Below are 21493 nucleotides of genomic sequence, written 5' to 3' on the forward strand. Positions count from 1 at the left end.
TAGTCAAGGCCTATTGATTGTTAATTATTATAATTGAGACAGAATAATTCCCATAACAGGAATCCCCCGCAATTCTTTCAGCGGCTTTAGCGCAAAATCTGGATGGTTTCATACCCTCTGAGGGGAGCACTCTGATTCGGTATGTGGATGATTACACACTGCAGCAACTCCAGAGGGTCTCTTCCACCTCGGAAAATGTACTGAATCACAAATGATTAAAGTAAGATCTTTGGTAATATGTTTTACTGTATCATCCAGGATTGGGACAAATAAAGCTATAGTAATACAGGGTAATCTCACCTGTTTAATATATTGTGTGTAATTTGTGTGTGTGTGTTCATGCAATCTTACCTAAAGCAACAACTCCGTCTCTTGAACTGGGCTTGAAGGCTCTTACATTGGAATATAATTGGCCATCATTGTCAGTGTTCTTCATTGCATCAGGCTCATCGTCTTCAAATCCATCTGATATTTCATAGACTCCCTCTGACATCTTAAACACACTTGTGATCAAATACAGTAACTTCTACTTCTAACCTCAACTCTAATATATGTCTGTAGCTGTGTCTTCTCCCTGCACTGTCCTGCGTCTGTGTGATTTATGGTATTGAAACTCTATCAGTCAACCACAGTGAACGGGAAATTGTGAAATCAAGACAACACTGGCCACCATGTGACTCACACCAGCCTTAGTTTGATAATATACTACATTATATGACTCTATATCATGGTATATGATGTATGTGTGATTTCACAGGGTCCCAATTTTTCATGTTATAAAATAAATTGGTATCATGTTAATTGACATATACACTACATATATCCTGACTGAGTTTACAGCACCCCCAGCCTTCAAATGGAGAGCACATTATGGCTCTCACTCTGTAACTGGTGGTGTAGGGGGAAGATGCCCCTAGATGCTGATCTTAGGTCAGTTTTATATTTCTTCCACAAATGAGAGAGACAGTGGGAGAGAGTAAGAGAGAGTGATTGGTTAAGAGAGAGGGAGAGTTTAGTCAGACAACTGAGGTAGTGGTGGTGGTGGTGGTTGTGGTTGTTGTGGTGGTGGTGGTAGTGTCGTTTGAGGTGGTTGTGGCAGTTGTGGTGGTGGTGGTAGTGTCGGTTGTGGTAGTGTCGGTTGTGGTGGTTGTGGTGGTAGTGGCGGTTGTGGTGCTGGTTGTGCTGGTGGTGGTGGTAGTAGTGGTAGCATCTGATGGGGAGTGCCTCGTGATGCATCAGAGAGAGTGTATTTTGTTACAAAATACAGCACTCAAGCCAAGAACATTAAAAGAATCATTAAAATACTTGGGGAATCATCCAAAGTGATACGCTACTACGCCAAGTCTTTCCTGAGCCACCAGTCATAAGCTTTAAGAGATGTCCTACCCTAAAGGGCAAATTAGTCCACAGTTATCTTCCGGGTGACTCTCAAAAAACTAGGCTTGGCCACAAACCCAAGGGCTCTTTTAAATGTAACCAGTGCAACCATTGCAGAAATATTGCACAGAAAAAGTATTTTGTTGATACAGCTTCCAAAATGGAGTATTACGTCAAGCATTTCATTAACTGCAAAACCACTCATGTCATCTATAGATTGGAATGTCCACAGTGCAAGGTGTTCTACATTGGACGGACAAAGAGACGCCTTCAAGATCGCCTAGCGGAACACAAGTACGCCATACGGTTAGGCAATGAAGACTACCCCATGGCAAGGCACTACAAGTCCTTACACCATGGCAACCCTGCCTCCCTACAAGCTATGGGTATTGATCATATCCCGGCCTCTATTAGAAAGGGGACCGTCTTAAACAGTTAAACCAAATGGAAAGTTTTGGGATTTACAAACTACAGGCCACTAAATACCCGGGTTTAAATGAAGATATGGATTTCTCACCCTTCCTGTAGGGTTGTGATGGGTACATTTGCTGTCATCTAGTGGATATTTTGCTCAATTGCCCTCAGCTATGTTTAGACTCTTGTTGTTCATGTTTTGCTGTGTTCTAGTGTATTGTGGAATATATTGCTTTCTTATTCTTGACACTTCGCCCAGACATATTTAAGGTTAGAACTACCTTTCTAAGTGTTCTGATACTTCTAGTTTGGAGTTACATTTTTATGATAACATAGCTACAGCATTTCACTTTAAAGTGTGTATACTATTGCTTACTAGGTGTGTCCAAACAATTTTAACCACTCCCCCTTCAAATTAGGGTTAATTGGAAAAGCTGTTAAACAGAGAACATTGTATTATTTCTTTGTACACCCTGATGAAGGCCATGCAGCCGAAACGCGTCGGTTTTTTAAAAACATTGTTTCTATTGAACATGCCATACTAATAAAGGCATTTTAATCAATTATATGAAGAGTGCCTTGGTCCTCCTTTCTTTTTGAAGACCAACTCAACCCTTTTACCAAAGAGCACCTTCTGTCTACCAACATTTACTATTGTGTACCTTAGTAGCACTTCCCTTCCTCCTCTTTCTACTGATGTGGTAGTGTTGGTTGTGGTGGTGGTTGTGGTGGTAGTGGTGGTAGTGTCGGCTGTGGTGGTGACGGTTGTGATGGTTGTGGTGGTAGTGGCCGTAGTGGCAGTTGTGGTGGTTGTGGTAGTGTCAGTTGTGGTGGCTTGTTGTGGTAGTGACAATTGTGGTGGCTTGTTGTGGTAGTCTCGGTTGTGGTGGCTTGTTGTGGTGGCGGTGGTGGTTGTGGTGATAGTGGTGGTAGTGGCGGTAATGGCGGTGGTTGTGGTGGTTGCGGTGGTGGTAGTGGCGGTTGTGGTGGTGGTTGTGGTGGTAGTGTCAGTTGTGTTAGTGTCAGTTGTGGTGGTGGTGGTGGTAGTGGTGGTAGCATCTGATGTGGTAGTGGTGGTTGTGGTGGTGGTTGTGGTGGTGGTGGTTGTGATAGTGGTAGTGTCAGTTGTGGTAGTGGTTGTTGTGGTGGTGGTTGTGGTTGTTGTGGTGGTAGTGTCAGTTGTGGTTGTGGTGGTAGTGGTTGTGGTGGTAGTAGTGGTAGCGTCTGATGTGGTAGTGGCGGTTGTGGTGGTGGTTGTGGTGGTGGTGGTGGTGTGGTGGTAGTGTCGGTTGTGGTTGTTGTGGTGGTAGAGGCCGTAGTGGCAGTTGTGGTGGCTTGTTGTGGTTGTGGTGGCTTGTGGTGGTTGTGGTGATAGTGGCGGTAATAGCGGTTGTGGTGGTGGTGGTGGTGGTGGTGGTGGTAGTGTCGGTTGTGGTAGTGTCGGTTGTGGTGGTTGTGGTGGTAGTGTCGGTTGTGGTAGTGTCAGTTGTGGTGGTAGTGGCGGTTGTTGTGGTTGTGGTGGCTTGTTGTGGTTGTGGTGGTAGTGTCGGTTGTGGTGGTAGTTGTTATGGTTGTGGTGGACGGAGTAGTTCATTATAGAGTTTTGGAACATGGCCCTTACCTTGTTGACAACAGAGAGACGCAGGACGGAGTAGTTCATTATAGTTTTGGAACATGACCCTTACCTTGCTGACAACAGAGAGACGCAGGACGGAGTAGTTCATTATAGAGTTTTGGAACATGGCCCTTACCTTGCTGACAACAGTTAGACGCAGGACGGAGTAGTTAATGTCTGTGGCTCCAGCGGACTCTGTGTTCAGGGTGACGTTCGTTCCCGACAAAGTGCTGGCAGGCGCTATGAGGATCACCGTGGTGATGCTGGCGGGTAAGGAGGAAGTGAAGGTCGTTGATGTCTCGGATGGTAAAGGTTCCTCCGGTTCAGTTGGCCATTGCCACGATGAAGGGGACAGAGATGGTAGAACCGGGTTCTAGAGTACTTTCAGCCTGGGCCTGGGGAGAGAAGAACTTCACTTTTTAACAATAAGACAGGGTGTGTCTAAAATGGCATCCTATTCCTTATATATAGTGGACTACATTTCACCAGAAGACTCGTGGCCCTGGTCCAGAGGAAAAGTGTGCACTTTCAGACCCAGACAGAGATTTCTACAAGAGGAAACCAACTGACCGTAACAGAGATGCTGGAAGTGTTTATCTGAGTGGAGGCCTGTCTCTGGAAGAGGCTAGGTGATGATTTGGTGGTGGTGCTGTTGCTCTCTCCCCTCAGACGCACCACAAACTCCCCATGCGGGACTCTGGCTATGGTAACCAGGAAGTCCCCACCGCCGGTGCCGCGTAGCGACTTCAGGGTTCCGTTGACTTTTGACCATGACCCTAAGGCTTCGACCAGGGTCAAGATGAAGATGACAAAGTCCGTACTGAAGACAGTTACTTCTGGGATTTATTGTTACATGTTAGAGAACGACCCTCTTTGAAATGGTAGCCAAAATGAACAGCGCTCTGACCTGAAACACACACACACACATACACACTTTAGCTGATCCTTTAAACAGTTGTTACATGGAGAATATAGATAGATATCTTAATGCTGTGATGAGGAGGGAATGTTTGGAGAATGGACTTTGTCTGAAATGGAACCCTATTACATAATGTTCTACTGTTGACAAGGGATCAGGGTTCACCGCTCTCCACTATGCTGACCTATGACCTTCACCTGGACAGGTGACGTGTACAGTAAATCCAGTCACACCTGGCTGTCACACACACACCTGAAGTGCTGGTGAGAGTGAAGGAGAGGGATCCTCCTGTGATGTAAGCATTCAGTTTTCTCTTAGACTCATCTATTCATTTTATCCTCAGAATCTTTGATGGCTCTGTTATCTACAAAGTAGACAGTGTGGTTGGAAAGTATTCAGACCCATTGACTTTTTCCACATTTTGTTAGGTTACAGCTTTACTCTAAAAGGGATTTAAAAAAAATCCTCATCAATCTACGCACAATACCTCATAATCAGAAAGCGAAAACAGCTTTTTCGAAATAATGGCAAATGTATAAAAAAATCAAAAACAGAAATACTTTTTCACATAAATAGGTAAATAGGTATACTGTACATGTGGCCCCACTTTTGTCAATAATAAAACAGGTGCCCCCACTCACCTCACTTTAGACACAGAGCTAGATTGTATAGAATGGTATGAATGGTTCCACTCTTGAATTGTGCTTGTTCAGCTTTCCAACGATAGAACAGAAATCTAAATACTTTGGGCTGTGAGACTATGTGAGGAATTCTAGCCCTTCACTGAAGCATGTTCAACAGGTATAAGTGTTTGATTGTGCCTGAGTTCATGGCAAGAGGGGGAAAGTGGATAAGATGAACTCAGCTAAATGTTTCTTTAGCCTTGAGGTCTCCTGCTCCGCCTGAGCAAGCAGGAAGGTGGGTTTGCTTTCTTTCTTTCTTTCTTCCTCTCTTTCTTTCTTCCTCTCTTTCTTTCTTTTTTTTCTCAGGAAACGGAATCTGCATTCCAACCCACACAGGAAGCGGACAAGTCAGGAAAACTTAGCAAGACACTAGAGAGGGACAGATGGAGGTTCCAATAGCTCAGTTGGATAAACCGGGGTCTGTAGTGTTAAAACACCAGGGTTGTAGTGTTACAACACCAGGGTCTGTAGTGTTACAACACCAGGGTCTGTAGTGTTACAACACCAGGGTCTGTAGTGTACAACACCAGGGTCTGTAGTGTTACAACAACAGGGTCTGTAGTGTACAACACCAGGGTCTGTAAGTGTACAACACTTGGGTCTTTAGTGTTACAACACCGGGGTCTGTAGTGTTACAACACCATGGTCTATAGTGTTACAACACCATGGTCTGTAGTGTACAACACCAGGGTCTGTAGTGTTACAACACCAGGGTCTGTAGTGTACAACACCAGGGTCTGTAGTGTTACAACACCAGGGTCTGTAGTGTTACAACACCATGGTCTGTAGTGTTACAACAACAGGGTCTGTAGTGTACAACACCAGGGTCTGTAGTGTTACAACACCAGGGTCTGTAGTGTACAACACCAGGGTCTGTAGTGTTACAACACCATGGCCTGTAGTGTACAACACCAGGGTCTGTAGTGTTACAACAACAGGGTCTGTAGTGTACAACACCAGGGTTGTCTGTTTGACTCCACATGGGTCACATATTATAGATACATAAATGTCTGTCTGTTTGGGAGAAAAAAGTATTTGATATAGTGGGCCAGGAGTTCAACTTGCTGACCACCTGACCACAAGAACTCTGTGCTGTCATTATAGTAACGGGGCCTGGAGTTTTTTCTGGTCAGGATGGATGGAAGGAGAGACAGTAAGAGAGAGAGAGAGGAGGAATAATGGACAACCAGTGATGTAACAGTGATTTTTCATCTGACCAAAGAGTCACCGTAGTGGTACAGGGTGCAGCGTTACCATGACACAGGCTGGCTGTAGAGGGCGACAGACAGAAACTGTTTCTTCATAAACTCACCTCTTTGCAGAGAGATCATTACTTTAAATTGTCAGCAGGTGGAGCCAAAACTCTTTCATTCCCTTAAGGCCCATCAAGGATAATGTATCTCTTCCTGCTTCACCTGCAGTGCAGAAGAGAAAGTAGGATATGCATCAGACCTGGGTTCAAATACATGGGAGTATTAGAATATTAGAATATTTGTATCTGAAAATACATAACAATACTAGACTACCAATAATAAACTAAGTGCTAAATGCATTGCAGAAAAGTTATCATGCAACAGGGGGATCAATTTAAGATCCTACACCTGTATACAGCACTATCCCCAACACACCCACCACCCCATCCCACTACTTGACCCTAACAGATCCTACACCTGTATACAACACCATCCCCAACACACACCACCCCATCCAACTACTTGGCCCTATCATATCCTACACCTGGCCGTTGGCCTGGGAGGATGGAACCCCTTCTTGCAAACCCCCCCAAAGATGTTTACTGCTGCAACTACCACACAGTATCTTCTGGGATTTCTGTTCGATCAGTGCAGTACAATTAATAACCATGGTAATAAATGGAAGAAGTCTCAAAGTTGTCCTCTCCTCTCTCTTCAGTTCTACTCACTGGGGTCTCCAAGTCGAATCACTCACCCTTGGGCTATCTACTTTCCTCACTGCCTCAGAATAGGAAACCTTCTGTCCCACTCTAACTCTGGCAATCTCAACCTGTCTCTCTCGTATTTTGGATCCCCAACTGCATGGGTGCCCCCACAGTTGACACACAGTGCTTTCACTATCCCAAATTTACACTCCCTCTGACTATACCCTCCTTCACACTTCTCATATCTTGGGATCTCCCTTCTACACACTGCTGCAACATGTCCGAATCCTTGGCACCTAGAGCACCGTAGCGGGTTTGGAACAAAAGCCCTCACAGAATAGCTGATATAACCTAACCTGACCTTCAGGTAAGAACTCTCTATTAATTCAAGCTCATCAAGACAGACAGTGCATTCTCAGTGTCATTCATCGGGTCTACATTTCACCAACCGAGGGCGTCACAAAAACCAGACAAATTCAAATTGACAAAGAGCAGGGATCCACTTTTCACATAATTTTACTCCTTCCGGTCCAAAATCCTCTCAGGTGTGATCGGGTCCAATGCTGTAAGTCTCTACCACACCTGCCGGTGCAGGCCCTTCATCCTGGTTATGCTTCATTTCAGAGATAACATTACTGGCGACCGACTCCACCTCGAGATTCTTAACAGAGCTGTTAGAATGATGGGATCCAAGAACATGTCACGTCCTGACCAGTAATAGGTATTATTTGTTATTGTAGTTTGGTCAGGACGTGGCAGAGGGTATTTGTTTTATGTGGTTCGGGGGTTATGTGTATGTAGAGGGGTGTTGTATTTATGTGTTCTGGGGTTTTTGGTGTATGTTCTTGTTTTGGTATTCTAGGTTTTTTTACTTTGTGTATTTCTTTGTTGGTCTGTGTGGCTCTCGATCAGGAACAGCTGTTCATCATTGTTCCTGATTGAGAGTAATATTTAGGGAGCTTGTTTTCACCTGGTTGATTGTGGGTAGTTGTATTTGCACTGCTGTTGTTTAGCCTGCAAATCTGTTAGCTGTCGTTCTTTGTTTATTGTTTTTCCGTGTTCGCTATAATAAATATAATTATGAGCACGCAACCCGCTGCGCCTTGGTCTCTACATTACGACACCCGTGACAGATCAAGAGAGCAAGTAGATATATGCCTATATTTACTTGGCCAGTATTCAGGAGTCAAAGGTTTGTTGTATAGGTTTCACATCATCGCACTTCAACAATGTTTTGTTAAACAAAACTAGCCTACTGGTAGACAGGAAGCTACAACCAGAAACTAAGTGGGAATTTTATTAAGATGCTCATGCAAAAACATAAACGAGTGTGTGTGTTTTGGTATTATAACAGGAAAACTATAAATTTCTGTTGAGTCTGTTGTACTGACTTCATGTTGAATCTGATGATGTGTGAAACATACAGCAACTACTGGGACACAGGAAGCTACAATCAGGAAATGATTGTAGCTTCCTTGTTTATCCATTTCACTTGCTTTGGCAATATAGAAGGCCAGCATCCCGGAGTCGACTCTTAAATTTTGACGTTGAGACTGGTGTTTTGCGGGTACTATTTAATGAAGTTGCTAGTTGAGGACATGTGAGGCATCTGTTTCTTAAACTAGACACTCTAATGTACTTGTCCTCTTGTTCAGTTGTGCACCTTGGCCTCCCACCAGTTTGCGCTGTTTTGTGAAGGGAGTAGTCCACAGCGTTGTATGAGATCATTAGTTTCTTGGTAATTTCGAGCATGGAATAGCCTTCATGTCTCAGAACAAGAATAGACTGACGAGTTTAGAAGAAAGTTCTTTGTTTCTGGCCATTTTGAGCCTGTATTTGAGGCCCCAAATTATGATGCTCCAGATACTGAACTGGTCTAACATAATTTCAAAAGGGTTTTCTAATGATCAATTAGCCTTTTAAAATGATAAACTTGGATTAGCTACACAACGTGCCATTGGAACACAGGAGTGATGCTTGCTGATAATGGGACTCTGTATGCCTATGTAGATATTCCATAAAAAAATCATCCGTTTCCAGCTACAATAGTCATTTACAATATTAACAATGTCTACACTGTATTTCTGATCAATTTGATGTCATTTTAAAATCAATTTTTATGCGATTTTTCTCGTAAAATAGCGATAATGTTCCGACCGGGCTACGTTGTTTTCGTTCAAAGACTGAAAATGTAAAATGGACTCTTCACGTGCACACGCACACCCGTTTCATTGTTCTCAGATCGACCACTATCCAAATGCGCTACTGTTTTTCAGCCAGGGACTGCAGAGTCATCATTCAACGTTCTGGCGCCTTCTGAGAGCCTATGGGAGTCTTAGAAAATGTCACGTTACAGCAGAGATCCTCTGTTTTCGATAAAGAGGGTATAGAAGGCCAAGAAATGGTCAGAGAGGGCACTTCCTGTTTAGAATCTTCTCATGTTTTGGCCTGCCATATGAGTTCTGTTATACTCACAGACACCATTCAAACAGTTTTAGAAACTTTAGGATGTTTTCTATCCAAATCAAACAATTATATGCATATTCTAGTTTCTGGGCAGGAGTAATAACCAGATTAAATCAGGTACGTTTTTTATCCGGCCGTGAAAATACTGCCCCCTATCCTAAACAGGTTAAACTTACCACACTGGACACTTAATGAAAGAATACAGACTTATGATCAGGTGTGTGTGATTATTGACATGAAAATGTATTCCTGTAGCTTTACTCACTGCAATTGGTAAGCCTCCTGAATGAACAGGATGTTAAATATAATAATAAACTCTGTTCATCCGTTCATCAATCTGACTCAACTATTATGTGAATAAATGCAACAAGACCTGTTCGTTTCTGGAGGATCTAGTCAATGTAGCAAGCCTTACATCACCTCTCAGTATGACCGTAATGAAACTGTGTCTAACTTGCACCGTTATGCAATTATTAATGTATAAATAACTAATTCTAGCAACCAATGTTCTAGCATTAATTTATTGAGGCAATCAGCTCAGGGACGTCAAGGTGGATCCCAAGCATGTGCTTTGTATACTGTAAATAACGTCGATCAATAGACCTACTAAATGAACAATGTATAGTCAATCACAATTACTCTGGAAAACGAGGAATGCATTTACTCAATTCAACTAAAAGGATGTATTAGTCACAAAATAACGGAAACTCAAACCATTCCAACGTACATTAAATACATGACACATTATAGACTACACGGAGTAAATTACTATCAAGTAAATACTTTACGTGGTTACACGCTTCTTCAGTTCAGAACAATCTGTAAGAGACAAAACGATGTGTTTGACACACACAGGAGCTTGCTAACAACTTCTCAAAGTATGACTGAATTCACTGCCCTTTTAACCAAATTCAAGCAAAACTCACCCACAACCTGAGTTAAAAGCTCTCTAGGGTACGTGGGACGGTAGTGTCCCACCTGGCCAACATCCAGTGAAATTGCAAAGTGCGAAATTCAAAAATACTCAATTCAAATATTTAACATTCTTGAAAATATGTGTTATACATCAAAATAAAGCTTAAATTCTTGTTAATCCAGCCGCTGTGTCAGATTTCAAAAAGGCCTTATGGCAAAATCATACCATGCGATTATCTGAGGACAGTGCCCAGCACACAAAACATTACATTCAGTTACCAGCCTAGTAGATTAGTCACAAAAGTCATAAATAGCAATAAAATGTATCACTTACCTTTGATGATCTTCATATGGTTGAACACACAAGACTCCCAGTTACACAATAAATGTTCATTTTGTTCGATAAAATCCCTCTTTATATCCAAAAACCTCAGTTTTGTTGGCGTGTTTTGTTCAGTAATCCAACGGCTCAAAGGCAGTGACAACAGGTAGACGAAAAATCCAAATAGTATCAGTAAAGTTCGTAGAAACATGTCAAACGATGTTTATAATCAAGCCTCAGGTTATTTTTAGTCATAATAATCAATAATATTCAACCGGACAATAGCTTCATCAATATAAAAGAAAAACAAGAAAGGCGCACTCTCGGTCGTGCGCAGCAAACAGGTCTGGGGACTTCCCAGGGTCCACTCACTCAGAGTGGTCTTACTCCCTCATTTTTCAGAATACAAGCCTGAAACAATTTCTAAAGACTGTTGACATCTAGTGGAAGCCATAGGAAGTGCAATTTGAGTCCTAAGTCATGGGATACTGTATTCAATATAAAACTACAAACGTTAAAAAAAATCCCACTTCCTGGATGGATTTTTCTCAGGTTTTCGCCTGCCATATCAGTTCTATTATACTCACAGACATTATTGTAACAGTTTTGGACACTTTAGAGTGTTTCCTATCCAAATCTACCAATTATATGCATATCCTAGCGTCTGGGCCTGAGTAACAGGCAGTTTACTTTGGGCACGCTTTTCATCCGGAGGTGAAAATAGTGCCCCCTACCCTAGTGAGGTTAACATTTCTCTGCATTTCGTTAGTTAAAACAATAGGCAGGAACAACACAATCAGATTCTAATGTAATCAACTCAGTTTGAATGTTATGACCAAACAACAGGGATGTTCCTGATAACCAGTCAACCCAACATACAATTTCAATCCAGTCACTTTAAAATACATCAACCAGAAAACATACAATGCAATAAGATATATCAAAATATGCAGCTCTTTATCAGCTCCTGAAACAAACCAAACATGACCATGTAATTCACACAGTAACATTCATTTATTTGATTCAAGTTTCATCAGTCGTTACACCTCTCTTGGTGTCAGTGACCACAGGATTCCTTGGGAACGTCTCGTCTCCAGAAGATGTGGCTCTTTTGTGTGAGGTGTGTCACTCTTCTGTGAGAAGGTGTGGCTCTCTTCTGTGAGAGGGTGTGGCTCTCTTCTGTGAGAAGGTGTGGCTCTCTTCTGTGAGACGCATATACACTCAGTGGATAGTTTATTAGGTACACCAATCTAGTACCAGGTCGCACCCCCCTTTGCCTCCAGAACAGCTACAGGTACGGTATGGCATTCAAATGTCAATCAATTGGTTTTAACCTGTTAGGGCTAGGGGGCAGTATTTGCACGGCTGGATAAAAAAAATGTACCCGATTTAATCTGGTTACTAATCCTACCCAGTAACTAGAATATGCATATACTTATTATATATGGATAGAAAACACCCTAAAGTTTCTAAAACTGTTTGAATGGTGTCTGTGAGTATAACAGAACTCATTTGGCAGGCAAAACCCTGAGACATTTTCTGACAGGAAGTGGATACCTGATGTGTTGTATTACCTTTAAACCTATGTCATTGAAAAACACAGGGGCTGAGGAATATTTTGGCACTTCCTATTGCTTCCACTAGATGTCACCAGCCTTTACAAAGTGTTTTGAGTCTTCTGGAGGGAGATCTGACCGAACAAGAGCCATGGAACGATGATGGCCCATTAGACACCTGGCGCGCGAGTTCATGTTGGGTACCCTCGTTCCAATACGTTATAAAAGAGAATGCATTCGTCCACCTTGAATATTATTCATGTTCTGGTTAAAAAAGGCCCTAATGATTTATGCTATACAACGTTTGACATGTTTGAACGAACGTAAATATATTTTTTCCCCTCGTTCATGAAGTGAAGTCCGGCGGGCTTAGATCATGTGCTAACAAGACGGAGATTTTTGGACATAAATGATGAGTTTTTTTGAACAAAACTACATTCGTTATGGACCTGTGATACCTGGAAGTGACATCTGATGAAGAGAATCAAAGGTAATGGATTATTTACATAGTATTTTCGATTTTAGATCTCCCCAACATGACGGCTAGTCTGTATCGCAACGCGTATTTTTCTGGGCGCAGTGCTCAGATTATTGCAAAGTGTGATTTCCCATTAAGGTTATTTTTAAATCTGGCAAGTTGATTGCGTTCAAGAGATGTAAATCTATAATTCTTTAAATGACAATATAATATTTTACCAATGTTTTCTAATTTTAATTATTTAATTTGTGGTGCTGACTTGACTGCCGGTTATTGGAGGGAAACGATTTCCTCAACATCAATGCCATAGTAAAACGCTGTTTTTGGATATAAATATGAACTTGATAGAACTAAAAATGCATGCATTGTCTAACATAATGTCCTAGGAGTGTCATCTGATGGAGATTGTAAAAGGTTAGTGCATCATTTTAGCTGGTTTTATGGTTTTGGTGACCCTGTCTTTGAATTGACAAAACATTACACACAACTCTTGTAAATGTACTGTCCTAACATACTCTAAATTTATGCTTTCGCCGTAAAACCTTTTTGAAATCGTAAAACGTGGTTAGATTAAGGAGATGTTTATCTTTCAAAGGGTGTAAAATAGTTGTATGTTTGAACTTTGACATTTACGTCATTTAGCAGACACTCTTATCCAGAACGACTTACAGTAGTGAATGCATACATTTCATACATTTTTATTTTTTTCTGTGCTGGCCCCCCGTGGGAATCGAACCCACAACCCTGGTGTTGCAAACACCATGCTCTACCAACTGAGCTACAGGGAAGGCCCATTTATTTGGATTCAAATTTGCCTCTCTTGAAATGCACCTGCTGTTGATGGAGTGCACCACGGGTGGGACGCTTGCGTCCCACCTAGCCCATAGAGGTTAAAGGGCCTATCATGTGCTAGGAAAACATTCCCCACACCATTACACCACCGCCACCAGCCTGTACCGTTGACACCAGGCAGGATGTTGCAATGGACTCATGCTGTTTACGCCAAATCCTGACACTGTCATCAGCATGACGCAACAGGAACTGGAATTCATCGGACCAGGCAATGTTTTTCCACTCCTCCATTGTCCAGTGTTGGTGATCGCGTGCCTATTCACTAATAGGAGTGGAACCTGGTGTGGTCGTCTGCTACTATAGTCCATCCATGACAAGGACCGACGCGTTGTGCATTCTGAGATACTGTTCCACACACTTCTGTTGAAACGTGCCATTATTTGCCTGTTTGTGGGCCTCGTGTTAGCACGATTCCTGCCAATCTCTTTTGACCTTTCTTATCAACATGCTGTTTTCGCCCACAGGACTTCCGCTGTCTGGATATTTTTAGTTTGTCACACAGTTGGCCGGCCATTTCTGACGTACTGGAAACGGCACCTGGCACTGACGATCATACCACGCTTAAAGTTGTTTAGGTAGCTTGTTTTACCCATTCTAATGTTCAGTCGAACAGTAACTGAATGCCTCGATGCCTGTCTGCCTGATTTATATAGCAACCCATCGCCACCTGACACAATGTCTGTAGGAGCGAACTATTTTCAGGAACAAGGTGGTCCACCTAATAAACTGGCCACTGAGTTTATATGGCCATTCATCTAAACAATGTGTTGAGTTCTCATGCTGGGCATCGGTGCCTTCTCTCATTTTTTTTCACTAGTGATTTAATTTATTCCGGCGACCGCCACAATTGTTTATTTTATTGGCCTTGCGACAGAACTATATCTAGAATTAGAATCCCTATTCATTTAATAGGATCTCTATGGGCCTAATAGTAAAGATTTAACTTTTCAAATGTATTTGACTACCTGTTAATGTGGCATAAACAACAACCAGTCATGTTTTCATCTTATTGTCAAACAATTACTTCAAAAGGCTCATGCATAGGCTAACTGCACACCTTACTCAGGGACAGCGTAACGACAGGTGGTGTGAAAAAATTACATATTTTTAAGCCTCATTTAGATATCATTACTTTCAACATAGTAGGCTATTTGTTAGTCAACTTGTCTATAATTAGATACATGCAGCTTCTCTTCTGTCATGACTTGATGTTCTAGAGTGTAACATAAATTAGATACATTTTGTTAGTCAACTTGTCTATAATTAGATACATTCAGCTTCTCTTCTGTCATGACTTGATGTTCTAGAGTGTAACATAAATTAGATACATTTTGTTAGTCAACTTGTCTATAATTAGATACATGCAGCTTCTCTTCTGTCATGACTTGATGTTCTAGAGTGTAACATAAATTAGATACATTTTGTTAGTCAACTTGTCTATAATTAGATACATTCAGCTTCTCTTCTGTCATGACTTGATGTTCTAGAGTGTAACATAAATTAGATACATTTTGTTAGTCAACTTGTCTATAATTAGATACATTCAGCTTCTCTTCTGTCATGACTTGATGTTCTAGAGTGTAACATAAATTAGATACATTTTGTTAGTCAACTTGTCTATAATTAGATACATTCAGCTTCTCTTCTGTCATGACTTGACGTTATAGAGTGTAACAGAAATTAGATACATTTTGTGAGTCAACTTGTCTGTAGTTAGATACATGCAGCTTTCCAATAGTATATCAGTTCATCATGGTGTAACGGTTGTCGTCAGATAAAGTGGACCAAAACGCAGCAAGAATATGTGCACTCATCTTCTTTTATTTGGTTAAGAAGGAGAACCAAAAATAAACACGTACACAAAGAATAACACAACGACTATATACAGGCTGGTAAGGCACAAGGCTATACACAGAACAATCTCCCACAAACTACAAAACAAAACACATACCTATATATAGGACTCTCAATCAGAGGCAACTAAAAAACACCTGCCTCCAATTGAGAGTCCAACCCCAATTAACAAAACATAGAAATACACTAACATAGAACAGTGCCCAAAAACCCCCGGAATACATAAATCAAATACCCTACTAAACAAACCACCACCCCGAACCACATAAAACAAATACCCCTCTGCCACGTCCTGACCAAATATAATACAATTACTCCCTCTGCTGGTCAGGACATGACACATGGATACATATTTTATGTGGTTGAAAATGAAATACTGTCAGCTGTTATGTTGCTGAAAGAAATTGCACGTTTAGTGTACACAACAGGTCCCAAAGCATGTATTTGCATTCTCTGAAGATGCTAAAATAAATAAATATTTATTCAGTCCTGTTCCCAAGGCAAAATTAACATTTGGTCTATACTTTTTTGCTGTGAGGAACACTTAATTCTGCAGGAGTTAATATTATAAGGCTACATGTGAGGCCTACAGTCAGTGTCCAGACTACAGTTACTATTATAATAGGCTACATGTGAGGCCTACAGTCAGTGTCCAGACTTCAGTTAATATTATAATAGACTACATGTGAGGCCTACAGTCAGTGTCCAGACTACAATTCATATTATAATTGGCTACATGTGAGGCCTACAGTCAGTGTCCAGACTTCAATTAGCCTACTATTCCAACTCGGCTAGTCTACTAAAATATTTCCTGCATCCAGTTGATACATGCAAAGAGACATCAGTTACAAAACACCAAACAGTGTTCTGAATGACATTCAGAGATAGTCATTCGTTAGGCCTACACAAGTCCTGAACTGAATTCATGTGTACACTTCTGTCCACTCGCGTCTCGGTCTCGGGCACACATCTCTGCCTTGGCAAAATGTCTGTGTTATTGTTGGATTACAAATCATTTTGGAAAGTATATTTACTCATTTTTAATGCAGTTTACTTGTGGTAAGGATAAATAAATAGTGTCGTTTTTTTGGAATCTATGTTTTAATTATTGTGATAGGCTCCTAAAAAAATCTCTCTCAATCTGTAGCTGGTCTCTCTCTTTAGTCTTTAGTCAGGCTGTTGTAACTGGTCTGTAGCTGGTCTCTCTCTCTTCAGTCAGGGTGTTGTAACTGGTCTTTAGCTGGTCTCTCTCTTTAGTCTTTAGTCAGGCTGTTGTAACCGGTCTGTAGCTGGTCTCTCTCTTCAGTCAGGGTGTTGTAACTGGTCTGTAATTGGTCTCTCTCTTTATTCAGGTTGTTGTAGCTGGTCTGTAGCTGGTCTCTCTCTGCAGATGAGTTGGTCTTATAGGCTAAGAAGCTCTTAGAGACCCCATCATCTGTCACAACAACAGAAAAGTATAGCTAATGGAGATAATCACAAACCTGCTGGTGATTTGTAGAAATGATAACTTAAGACTTACAGTAGACAGACAGGCCAATTATCCCGTTCAGTAGAACACACAGCAGCCCAAGACACACTGCAGCAACTAGGATGGGTCTCGTTCCTGTGTTATCATGCTCTGTGGACACAAGAAAATATGTGTATAGTATATTTGTGTGTGTGGTGTGTGTGTGTGTGTGTGTGTGTGCGTGCGTGCGTGCATGCGTGCGTGTGTGCGCACACATGCTCTTGTGTTCAAGGGTAAACGAGTTCGGCTGGACACGAATAAAATAGATTTTATCATCCGAGTGTGTTATTATTGTACTTACACACTAATCAACATTGTATGACATAGCATTTAACACTTCTTTAAGCACAATGCAGTTAATGTCCTGTTCTGAGAGCTGAACATGCATCCAAGGCACGTATTCTACATGGGTTTGGGCAAAGCTTTGTGGCAACAGCTGGCCTCTATTTGTGTTAACTGGCTCTCACAGAAGCATGCAGACACAGGCCCCTGGGCAAGAGAGTGGCGTGCAGACATACACTGCACGCACTGACTCACTCACAGACACACACACACACACACACACACACACACACACACACACACACACACACACACACAACAAACGCACACATACACACACAAAGCTATTGGCAATATTTGACTTCATTGACATCCAACCCTGGACTCCATCTCTTGAGACGGACTGACTGTTTGTTTTCAAAGGTCAACTGATTCACAAAGAACACCCTGTCTCAGTCTCAGAACCTAAAGCAGAGCAGAGTTACACATGCAGGAGATAAACTCGGTTGTCACGGGTGTCGTTGGGTAGAGACGACCAAAACGCAGCAGGAATGTGGATGCTCATCTTGATTAATTTATTAAATAAATCCCAGGTGAAAACAAGCAACTAACATATGACTCCCAATCAGAAACAACGACGTACAGCTGTTCCTGATCGGGAGCCACACAGACCACACAGCAATAGACAAACTAGAAAACCATACAAAACACAAACCCTTCTGCCACGTCCTGACCAAATACTAATACAATTACTCCCTCTGCTGGTCAGGACGTGACATCGGTTTTATAGAGGCCCATCCGAAAGAGAAAATGTACAGTCAGGGGCTGTAAGTGTGCTTTGAGGGGTTGTGGGTTACATGGTCTGTTAAACATTACAGTATAAGGTATTGTGTGGCTGAGCATCTGCAGGGCTGTGGGTTCGACCCCCGCAGGGATGAAATGCACTTAAAAGTCTATGCATTCACTGTCAGGTAAGATGTTTTGAATAAAAGTGTCTCCTCTGAAAAGGAAATGGTGAAACACTAAACATGAGGGTTGTGCAAGCCCTCAAAAATGCAGATTCTGGCGTGGGACTGATAGGGTAAAGGTCTCTGCATTCACTGTCCTGGAAGTCACTGCCCTCCTTGGCTTACAGTACATATGGGGCTTTCTGCTGAAGCATCCCATTCAGTATGTCTTGTAGCAGCATATCGCAATGGATGTTGACAAATCCGTAAGAATCCGTAATCATTAGTCCAAAACGTTTTGCAACGGAAATAGTTTACTCCAAACGGAAAATGTTTTGCAACGAAAACAATATTTTCTATTGGACTAATATATCTATGTCCCTCCCCATTTGGTTCTGTTTCGTACTGTATGGCTCTGTTTGGTTCCTAGTGAACACCCCTGTAGTCTCCTCCTGTAGTTTATTGGCTGTAGTGTCTGGGGCTAGTGTCTGGGACTTGGTGATGACGAGAGCTCCCTGGATGAAACAACACTGACGCTGGACACCGGCTGTGCTGGCATTGGTCGCCTCCAGCAGACGGCCAGGAAAGGACTGTTTTCCTTGGATACGGTTGCCACAGCAGCATCAGCAGGAAATACTGGAGACAGAGAGTCAGGGGGAGAGAGGAGGGGCCGCAGGCTGCATGTTGCTTGTGACGGAGGCAGCTGGCTGATGGTATACACATTGGATGGGACGGTGATGCGCTCATCTTCGCTTGTCAAATGTTTTTGAGGGTATTCCACACATGCCTCTACAGCAGTAGGAGGCATGAAGAGGCGAGTGTATGTGTGTGTGTGTTTGTGTGACTTGTACATAAGTGTGTGTGTGCACAGCAGTGGAGGCTGGAAGGCTGCTGAGGGGAGGACGGCTGATAATAACGGATGGAATGGAGTCAATGGAATGGTATCAAACACATCAATGACGTGGTTTAAATATGGTTGATATGTATACCATTCCAACCATTATTATGAGCCGCCCTCTCCTCAGCAGCCTCCACTGGACCGCAGTCTATATGTGCCCCCACTTTTGTCAATAATAAAACAGGTGCCCCCACTCACCTCACTTTAGACATAGAGCTAGATTGTATAGAATGGTATGAATGGTTCAACTCTTGAATTGTGCCTGTTCAGCTTTCCAACGATAGAACAGAAATCTAAATACTTTGGGCTGTGAGACTATGTGAGGAATTCTAGCCCTTCACTGAAGCATGTTCAACAGGTATAAGTGTCTGATTGTGCCTGAGTTCATGGCAAGAGGGGGAAAGTGGATAAGATGAACTCAGCTAAATGTTTCTTTAGCCTTGAGGTCTCCTGCTCCGCCTGAGCAAGCAGGAAGGTGGGTTTGCTTTCTTTCTTTCTTTCTTCCTCTCTTTCTTTCTTCCTCTCTTTCTTTCTTTTTTTTCTCAGGAAACGGAATCTGCATTCCAACCCACACAGGAAGCGGACAAGTCAGGAAAACTTAGCAAGACACTAGAGAGGGACAGATGGAGGTTCCAATAGCTCAGTTGGATAAACCGGGGTCTGTAGTGTTAAAACACCAGGGTTGTAGTGTTACAACACCAGGGTCTGTAGTGTTACAACACCAGGGTCTGTAGTGTTACAACACCAGGGTCTGTAGTGTACAACACCAGGGTCTGTAGTGTTACAACAACAGGGTCTGTAGTGTACAACACCAGGGTCTGTAAGTGTACAACACTTGGGTCTTTAGTGTTACAACACCGGGGTCTGTAGTGTTACAACACCATGGTCTATAGTGTTACAACACCATGGTCTGTAGTGTACAACACCAGGGTCTGTAGTGTTACAACACCAGGGTCTGTAGTGTACAACACCAGGGTCTGTAGTGTTACAACACCAGGGTCTGTAGTGTTACAACACCATGGTCTGTAGTGTTACAACAACAGGGTCTGTAGTGTACAACACCAGGGTCTGTAGTGTTACAACACCAGGGTCTGTAGTGTACAACACCAGGGTCTGTAGTGTTACAACACCATGGTCTGTAGTGTACAACACCAGGGTCTGTAGTGTTACAACAACAGGGTCTGTAGTGTACAACACCAGGGTTGTCTGTTTGACTCCACATGGGTCACATATTATAGATACATAAATGTCTGTCTGTTTGGGAGAAAAAAGTATTTGATATAGTGGGCCAGGAGTTCAACTTGCTGACCACCTGACCACAAGAACTCTGTGCTGTCATTATAGTAACGGGGCCTGGAGTTTTTTCTGGTCAGGATGGATGGAAGGAGAGACAGTAAGAGAGAGAGAGAGGAGGAATAATGGACAACCAGTGATGTAACAGTGATTTTTCATCTGACCAAAGAGTCACCGTAGTGGTACAGGGTGCAGCGTTACCATGACACAGGCTGGCTGTAGAGGGCGACAGACAGAAACTGTTTCTTCATAAACTCACCTCTTTGCAGAGAGATCATTACTTTAAATTGTCAGCAGGTGGAGCCAAAACTCTTTCATTCCCTTAAGGCCCATCAAGGATAATGTATCTCTTCCTGCTTCACCTGCAGTGCAGAAGAGAAAGTAGGATATGCATCAGACCTGGGTTCAAATACATGGGAGTATTAGAATATTAGAATATTTGTATCTGAAAATACATAACAATACTAGACTACCAATAATAAACTAAGTGCTAAATGCATTGCAGAAAAGTTATCATGCAACAGGGGGATCAATTTAAGATCCTACACCTGTATACAGCACTATCCCCAACACACCCACCACCCCATCCCACTACTTGACCCTAACAGATCCTACACCTGTATACAACACCATCCCCAACACACACCACCCCATCCAACTACTTGGCCCTATCATATCCTACACCTGGCCGTTGGCCTGGGAGGATGGAACCCCTTCTTGCAAACCCCCCCAAAGATGTTTACTGCTGCAACTACCACACAGTATCTTCTGGGATTTCTGTTCGATCAGTGCAGTACAATTAATAACCATGGTAATAAATGGAAGAAGTCTCAAAGTTGTCCTCTCCTCTCTCTTCAGTTCTACTCACTGGGGTCTCCAAGTCGAATCACTCACCCTTGGGCTATCTACTTTCCTCACTGCCTCAGAATAGGAAACCTTCTGTCCCACTCTAACTCTGGCAATCTCAACCTGTCTCTCTCGTATTTTGGATCCCCAACTGCATGGGTGCCCCCACAGTTGACACACAGTGCTTTCACTATCCCAAATTTACACTCCCTCTGACTATACCCTCCTTCACACTTCTCATATCTTGGGATCTCCCTTCTACACACTGCTGCAACATGTCCGAATCCTTGGCACCTAGAGCACCGTAGCGGGTTTGGAACAAAAGCCCTCACAGAATAGCTGATATAACCTAACCTGACCTTCAGGTAAGAA

This window comes from Salmo salar, chromosome 04 (genome assembly GCF_965601325.2).
Source record: "Salmo salar chromosome 04, fSalSal1, whole genome shotgun sequence".
NCBI classification, from domain to species: Eukaryota; Metazoa; Chordata; class Actinopteri; order Salmoniformes; family Salmonidae; genus Salmo; species Salmo salar.